The 8,002-nt window shown below is 37.6% G+C and overlaps 1 pseudogene; it reads right to left on the bottom strand.

The window, feature by feature from the left end:
- Positions 1-4,845: 4,845 nt before the first annotated feature.
- On the bottom strand, positions 4,846-4,977 carry LOC115030238 (annotated as a pseudogene).
- Between the last annotated feature and the right edge of the window lie 3,025 nt (positions 4,978-8,002).

Below are 8,002 nucleotides of genomic sequence, written 5' to 3'. Positions count from 1 at the left end.
ATTAGCTCCTATTCATCCCCAAGATCTTAAATAATTTTAAAAGTCCCACAGTCTTTACATATTAAAAGTTCAATCCTTTTAAAATATCCAGTAAAATTCAAAGTACTTTAAAATTCAACGTCTCCTAACTGTCGGCTTCACTAAAATACTTCCTTCAAGAGGGAAAAATATGAGGACACAGTAACAATCAAAAGCAAAAATCAATCTCCCAACTGTCCAATGTCTGGGATACAACTCACGATGTTCTGGGCTCCTCCAAGGGCTTGGGTCACTTCTCTATCCATGACCTTTGTAGCACACCTGTCATCCTCTAGGCTCCAGATGCCTGTACTCCACTGCTGCTGCTGCTCTTAGTGGTCATCTCATGGTATTGGCATCTCAAAAACACTGCATGACCCCTTCATTCCTGGGTCGTCAATTGCAACTGAGGCTGCATCTTCACCAATGGCCTTCCATGGCCTCTCACAGTGCCAAGCCTCAGCTGCTCTGTGTGACCCTTTCATGCCTTCAAAACCAGTATCACCTGGGTGACCCTTACACATTACCAAGTCCCACTGCGGCAGGAGTACAACCTTAGCTATCTCTGGAACACAGCCTCTGTGCTTTCAGAAAACACTTCCAAGAAAATGTCACCTCAACGATGCTGGTCTCTTCTTAATCACCGCTAATTTATTAGCTCCAGCTAACCAGCATCAATAGTCCCTGTAATGCAAAATTTTTGCTTTAGTAGTTCTGGTATCTTGTTAATCACAGATGATTCTCCAGCCCCAGCTAACCAGAACTACAGATTCTTCACAATCAAAATAGCAATGGCCCTGAAAAGAGTCATTAATTTTCCCTCTGAAATTTCACAAGCCAGACCTCCATCTTCTGCACTGTTCTCAACATTATCTTCCAAGCTCCTACACAACATCTGACAGAGCTCTTAACAATGAATGGATCTTCAAACCAAAAGTTCCGAAGTCCTTCTACAATCCTACCCAAAACATGGTCAGGTTGTCACAGGTATACCCCACTTCTGGTACTAACTTCTGTATTAGTCAGGGTTCTCTAGAGTCATAGAACTTATGGATAGTCTCTATATAGTAAAGGAATTTATTGATGACTTACAGTCTGCAGCCCAATTCCCAACAATGGTTCAGTAGTAGCTGTGAATGGAAGTCCAAGGATCTAGCAGTTACTCAGTCTCACACAGCAAGCAGTCGAAGAAGCAAGAGCACAACTCCCTTCTTCCAATGTCCTTATATTGTCTCCAGCAGAAGGTGTCGCCCAGAATAAAGGTGTGTTCCACCACAACTTTAATCCCAGATGACCTTGAACTCAGAGATTTAATCTTCTGGTATACTTAGCTACTATGCCTCAAGATCTCCATATCAAGATTCAGATCAGAAACTTCTATCTCCAAGCCTCCAGATAAGGGTCACTGGTGAGCCTTCCAATCTGGATTGTAGCTCATTCCAAATATAGTCAAGCTGTCAACCAGGAATAGCCACTACACAGGTAATACAAGAGATTTTGAGAATGACAATCAAGGGCAAGATCCCACTTAGCTAAACTTATTGTTTTTGATTACAAAGATAGGCAGATTCCCAAGTTCAATGTCATCCTGGAACAGAGATAGTTTAGGTCTAGGTGTAGCAGGAATGTTGATCTCAGAGACAGAACCTACAGCTATCTTATTGTTTAGCTTAAAAAGGTAAACTGATCTCTGAATTGATTTGCTGTGAGGAGCAGGTGCGGCAACTGCCCCAAGATGGCGCCCGTGAGGCTGCCAGGTTTTATGACCTGCGCCTGACTTCCTAATTACCTCAGACTTAGCCATATCCCAGCCACCTGTACTGCGCAGACACTATGCCTCTTCAGCTCGCCTGAGGTGTAGTCACTTGCTGTGAACCAATGGACTGCTGTTGTGACTGGGGTGATTGGGAGGAGTCAGTAGGGTATTTAAGGCACGCACTGGGGTTGTTCAGGGGATTCCAGTTCCTGCATTGCAAAGCGAAGTGTTCCTGATTAAATCTGCTTGAAGAAGGACTATATGGTGTTGCGTTGAAAGGAAATTAAATAAAATAAAAGGTTTAAACTAAAAAGGCCTGGAACTTAGACTGCAAAGAAAACAAGCCTGGGCATGCCTGAGTCCATCTTGAAGCTAGGTCACCCAGTCATAAAGATAAGGGAAGAAATGCAGGAACTGGTGTCTGACTATCTTGGCTGACTCACTGACCGTCTGACAGCCCGTAGCCTCCTGCTCACCCCCTTTCTATAGAGAGCATAGTTAAAAGCTGAAACATTAACCAGATGCATTGTCAACTCAGATAAGCCCTCGGCTTTAGAATCCTTATATGCCTCGGCCTGCTCTTACTACTCTGCTGACTCATAATTATGTTGCTGATGTTTAAATGGGCCAATTGTATGTAACCTTGCCAATTCTTCCTAGCTCCTAAACCCTACCCTATAAAAACCCCGAGTTTTTGAGTCTCAGGGTCGATTCCTCTGTCTCCTGCGTGAGATACATATCGACCTGGAGCTCCGCCATTAAAGCTGCCTTGAGCTTTTGCAACAAGGTCTCTCTTGTTTCTTTGGGAAACCGCGCGTCCCTGAGACTTGAGTGGGGGGTTCCTTTCTGGGGTCCTACAGCATCTTTCCTGCTGCTCAGGGTGGAGACAACAATTTGCTACATTTAAAAATGTACTTCTTGTGTTTTCTACAAGTCAAGTGGTGAGGGTAATAAAATCTTGATCCTTGGCATGATCAAAAGGGAATGAAAGGGAGGTAGTTAAGACTCAATTGATATATAAATAAATAACTGTGCTTTGGCCTTCAAGAGATGAGCTATCCAGAGAGGTTTTAGATTTTTTTCCAGCAAGAGAGAGAGCTGTCTTGAGCAGACTGCTGTCTGGAGAGCTCTCTCCAGAGGAGAACAAAAAACTGTCAGCTTGTCCCTACCATTTACTTTGAGTGGTTTCCCAAAGTTACTGGATGTTTTATGTCAGAATTTTTTTTTTTTTTGATTTCACATTTCGTTTGACTGATCAATTTCTCATATTGTATCTTCTATGTCTGAATTTCTCTCCTCTACCTCCTGCATCCTATTGGTGATAGTCTCTCATCTGTTGTTTCTGCTATCTTACATAGATTTTCCATCTTCAATTTTCCCTCAGTTGATGTTTGCTTTATTGCTCTATTTCCACTTTCAGGCTTTGCACAGTTCTTTTTGTTTCCTTCGACAGTCTTTGAGGGATTTATTTGTTTCCCCTTTCAAGACATCTACCTGTTTGATTGTATTTCCCTGTGTTTCTTTAAGGAATTTATTCATTTCTTTTTAAAGGCCTCTATCATCTTTATAAGACTGAATTTAAGATAATTTTCTTGTGATTTGGTTGTGTTAGGATATCCAGGTGTAGTAGAAACTTCTGGTTTCTTTGGAAAGTCAGTCGTGTAGATGGTGTTTTGCTGGGGCAGACATGTGAAGGAGTGTTTTCCTGAAGCAGACACAGATGGAAGATGTTTTTCTAAAGTAGACACATGAAAGAATGCATGATGTTAAGAAGAAACATAAATATAACCCAACAGACAGTGGACAATGTTAGGTGGTATTGGTATCCCTAACAATTGTTTATTGGTCATTGTTGGTCATGACTCTACAGAGAGAAATATATCAAAAATTTTCTCATGGTGTTCTGGCAGCTACTTGCTGCTGCTTCTAACTCAAACTGATTGGCAGAATGAAGTGAAAGTTTCTGGATATGTGAGCTGATACAGACACATATGGAGTATTGCTAAAACAGACTCACATGGTGTTTTGCTAACACAGAATCACATGGACTTTTGCTGAGTCATAGGATGCAACAGCCATGGGAAGACACATGCAGTTTGGAAGGAGTATGAATAAGACTCAATGGACAGTGACAGTGCTTGCATATCAAGCTTTGCAACACTTTGTTGGAATAATGCCTTTGTCTTCCCTTGTCTTCACTTCCTTTAGAAAGACACAGCAGAGAAATTCTACTGGCATCCCTACTGGTCCAAGTCATTCCTCCTGATTCATGCCAATTCAGCAGAGGCCTGGATGTTTCTGCTGTTTCATGCCACTGCTGCTGATTCATGTTTGCTATTCTGATACTACTGAATGGGACTGATCACAATATAGATTGGACTCATCCCCCAAAGAACAATTTCTAAGCAGTGCCAATTCCCCTGTATCCTAATAACCTTTCTTTTTTACTACCACTGTTGGGTGGTAGGCTAGAATGGAGATTAAAGAATTTTAAAAACCCTTATTAAAAGTAATTTTTGAAAAATCAAGCCAACATCCAGGCAGGGTAGGGTAGCTGTGTTTTGAAGGTCTCATATTGCCATGGCTTTGGTTCATTGTATTCTTTCCAGGGCCTTTAGCTATCTGGATAGCTTGGTCCCTTGAATTCCAATTGTAGTAGGTTTTGGGAGGGGGAATTAACCTCCGTGGTTCTGTTGTGGTAGGGCTGTGTGGTTCCATGTCTGCAGGTCTGTATATTTTAGGAGCCACAGGTCAGATGAAGGTCGATGGAGAGGTGGTGGGAGAATGGGGATCCACCTAGGGTAGCAGGATGATCAGAGCAGCTTTGCATGCCCCAGAGGACTCAGTGAGCAGGGAAGATGGGTGGGAGGAAAAACTGCTTAGATTTATGGCTCTGTTCAACAGCTCTGATAAAGTTGGGAGGAGCAGTGCTGGGAGAATGGAGGTCTTCCTTGGCTATCAGATTGGTTTGGGCAGTTTGGTTTTCTCCAGAGAAGTCAGCAAGGTAAGATGAATGGGGCAATGGAAACTATCCTGTATGGTTCAGACTCAACAGGCCTGATGAAGGTGGAAGGAGATATGGCAGAAAAAATGATAATGGATTTCTTATATACTCAGAATCCAGTCATGGAAAATGAAACCCTAAGGACAGCATATAGAACAGAATTTTACACTTGATCTTAGCCAAAAGGCCAAGAAGCGATAGAACAGAATTTTAAACTACCTAATTCCAACATGTATGCATTTTCCCCCAAAATACTGAAAGAATAGACCTTTCTTCAACATGTACAATGTTTTTATGTAAGATACAATTTTATGAAGTAACAATGAATGTAAGTAGGTTATTTATTTTATGTGAAATTGTTCAATCCTCAAATTCTCAATTTCTTTTTAACAATATTATTTAAAGTTGGACATCAAATCTTGGTTTTCCACTTGATATTGTCTTTGTACATGGTTATTGTGATCACTTTGAGTAAAATTTAGGGCAGACTGAATATGTACATGTAATGAAGTAAACTAAATTCAGATATCCTGACTCATTAATGTTGATCTGCAACTTGAAGATTGTTTGCTAACTATATATATTTTTATATGTATTTAGTGTATAGGTGTCTGTGTGCAAACACACACAGAATTACACTACATACAGGCAGGTGAATTTATATGGCAAAGAAAAGCACTAGATTCCCTGCATCTACAGTTATAGGTGGTTGTGAGCCACCGAGTGGTTGTTGGGAACTAAAGCTAGGACTTCTGCAAGAGAAATAAAGGCTCTCAACTTCTGAGTACAGAACTAGAAATGAGAAACAACCAAGAAATCTGATCAGTATAATCTTTCAAATTCCTAAATTAAATAATTTAGTTTTTATTAGTGTTGATGTAGAAAACAGTTTATATATGCACTTTGTAAACTTTTATGATGATCTTCAGCCTGTTACTCAATCAATATCGTGGCCTAAATATATTAATATGTACTATCAATTGTAGCTTATACTGGAATAAGTTTTAAATACAGTAAATTGAAGAAAATAAAAAAAATGTCAAAACCTTTCTTCTATAAAACTGTACATTTTGTAATCAGACTAATTGATATTAAAGTGCAGTTTATAGACTATTCAATTATTACAATAATTACAATATAATATTTGATTATAATTTATATAATTTAGGTGATACATATGTGTAAGAAAATTGTAATCACAGAGTTTTGGGTTCTAAGTGATTTTAAAATTTGTTTTAATTTTCAGTTTTTATAGCAATCAAGTACCAGTTATACTACAGAGATATGTTCAACTATAAAAATCATTTGCCTGTAATTATTTTTCTTCACTACCCCCTTGATTGCTGGAAATTTTAAAGACACAAATATGATTATGTTTCTTTTTTTTTTTTCCTTCTTTCTACATAGCATCCCTAGAAATAGTTCAGGTTGGCTTTGGATAAATTGTTTTCCAGTTTTATTGTTCAGTAAGATAGAATCATTTGCATATCATTTAGACACCACTTTTATTGATAAATAGTACGTGTAAGTTGATTTTAGCAATTCTAAGTTTACTATCCAATTAATTTTGTTGATTTCTAGTTTTTTTTACTCATACTTGTTATTTTTCTTGCCTGATTTAGAGCTAGGGTCTTAATATCAGTCTCCTGCATTCTCACAAATACACTTTGGAGCCTCTATAAGCCTAGATTATAGTCATTTTCCATGACTGAGTTCTGCTTAGTAAGAACTTCAAGTGCTAACAGAAGTGAGTGTCTTTAAACCAATCACTATTTATAAGCAACTAGAAAACTCCAAAGACTATTTATGAGGTAAAGGAACAGATATTATTCTTTTCACCTTGAAAGCCTAAATACTATCTTTGCATTTAACTAAACTGATCTACAAAACTTAGTTTTTCTGAGGTTTTATTAGATTATAAACAAATCTAATCTAATCTTAAGCTCAGAGCAACCTCCAAATCAACCAAATCCTTTTCACAAATGGTCAAACATTAAATGGTTAAGAAAGAAAAAGAGAAAGAAAGAAAGAAAGAAAGAAAGAAAGAAAGAAAGAAAGAAAGAAAGAAAGAAAGAAAGAAAGAAAGGGAAAGAAAAGCAGACTGCAAGTAGTAAGTGTTACGTGATCTATGTGTGATTTTCATTTTCAATATTTATTTACCATGAATTAGGCCCCAGACTTGTGGTTTTGGAGGAATAAAACATAAAATAGCATTGATGATAAATCATGGATGTTGTACTAGAAGATCTGAGTCACTAACAGGGAACAACACCACATGCTTCTGCCTCACTATGCAGATAGGCTAGGCCTAATGGCCAGAACAATGGAAGGCTACACAAAAGACCTGGCCACATTCATGAAATTTCAGCAAGTTCAGTGTTCACCTTGGATGAATTCATTTATTCTGTGATTCGGAGTTTAATTGTATAATTGGAAAAGTAAGCAGAACATAGGTGTATTGCTGGCTACAGCTTTTCCTAGGCTCATTCTGTTCTGCATAGGACTAAGTAACTTTCTGTTTTTCTTAAAATATTATGATATATTCAAAAGATCATTAAATCCTGGGTCTTTCCCTTTGAATTTTCCAAAATTATGAACTCTATAATATTCCAGAAGACTTACCAAACCTCATATGTTCTATTGTAGCAACATAAACAAAACAAGACTAAGAAGACAAGGTAGAAATTGAGATGCAAAAATTGAAAACCAAATATTCCCAGTAAAAACAGAAGCTTAATGTTCTTTATGTTTGTAAGAGAATTTAGGAATGTAAAGTGTACTGAAAGGGAATTGAAGCAAAAACAAATCAACTTGGACGACAGACCATTTAGTGATAGTTTCTGTAAAGGCCAGTTGTAGTATGGAGAATATAAGAATTTAGATGAGACTTAGAAAAAAAAAAACTATAGAAATCAAAAATGTAACTTACAATGTTGATTTAAATCAAAATTAGAATGTTCAACAGGAAATATTATTTACATAATAAACATTCCAAAACAAACAAACAAACAAACAAACAGTATTTAACCTAAAGGGGAAAAGACTGGGTTTACTATATATCTACAGAAACTCAACTGATAAACAAACAAACAAACATACAAAATCCCCAGGAGGGTAGATTAAATCCAATAAAATGGTGGGTTTTCAAAAACAAGAATTCAAATATATCTCTTTAAATATGTATAATTTTTTATAGTTGAAACTTTTGAAATCATGTCTTTTAG

This window comes from Mus caroli, chromosome X (genome assembly GCF_900094665.2).
Source record: "Mus caroli chromosome X, CAROLI_EIJ_v1.1, whole genome shotgun sequence".
NCBI classification, from domain to species: Eukaryota; Metazoa; Chordata; class Mammalia; order Rodentia; family Muridae; genus Mus; species Mus caroli.
The sequence above is the reverse complement of the archived record's forward strand: the minus strand, read 5'-3'. Positions and strand labels throughout refer to the sequence as shown.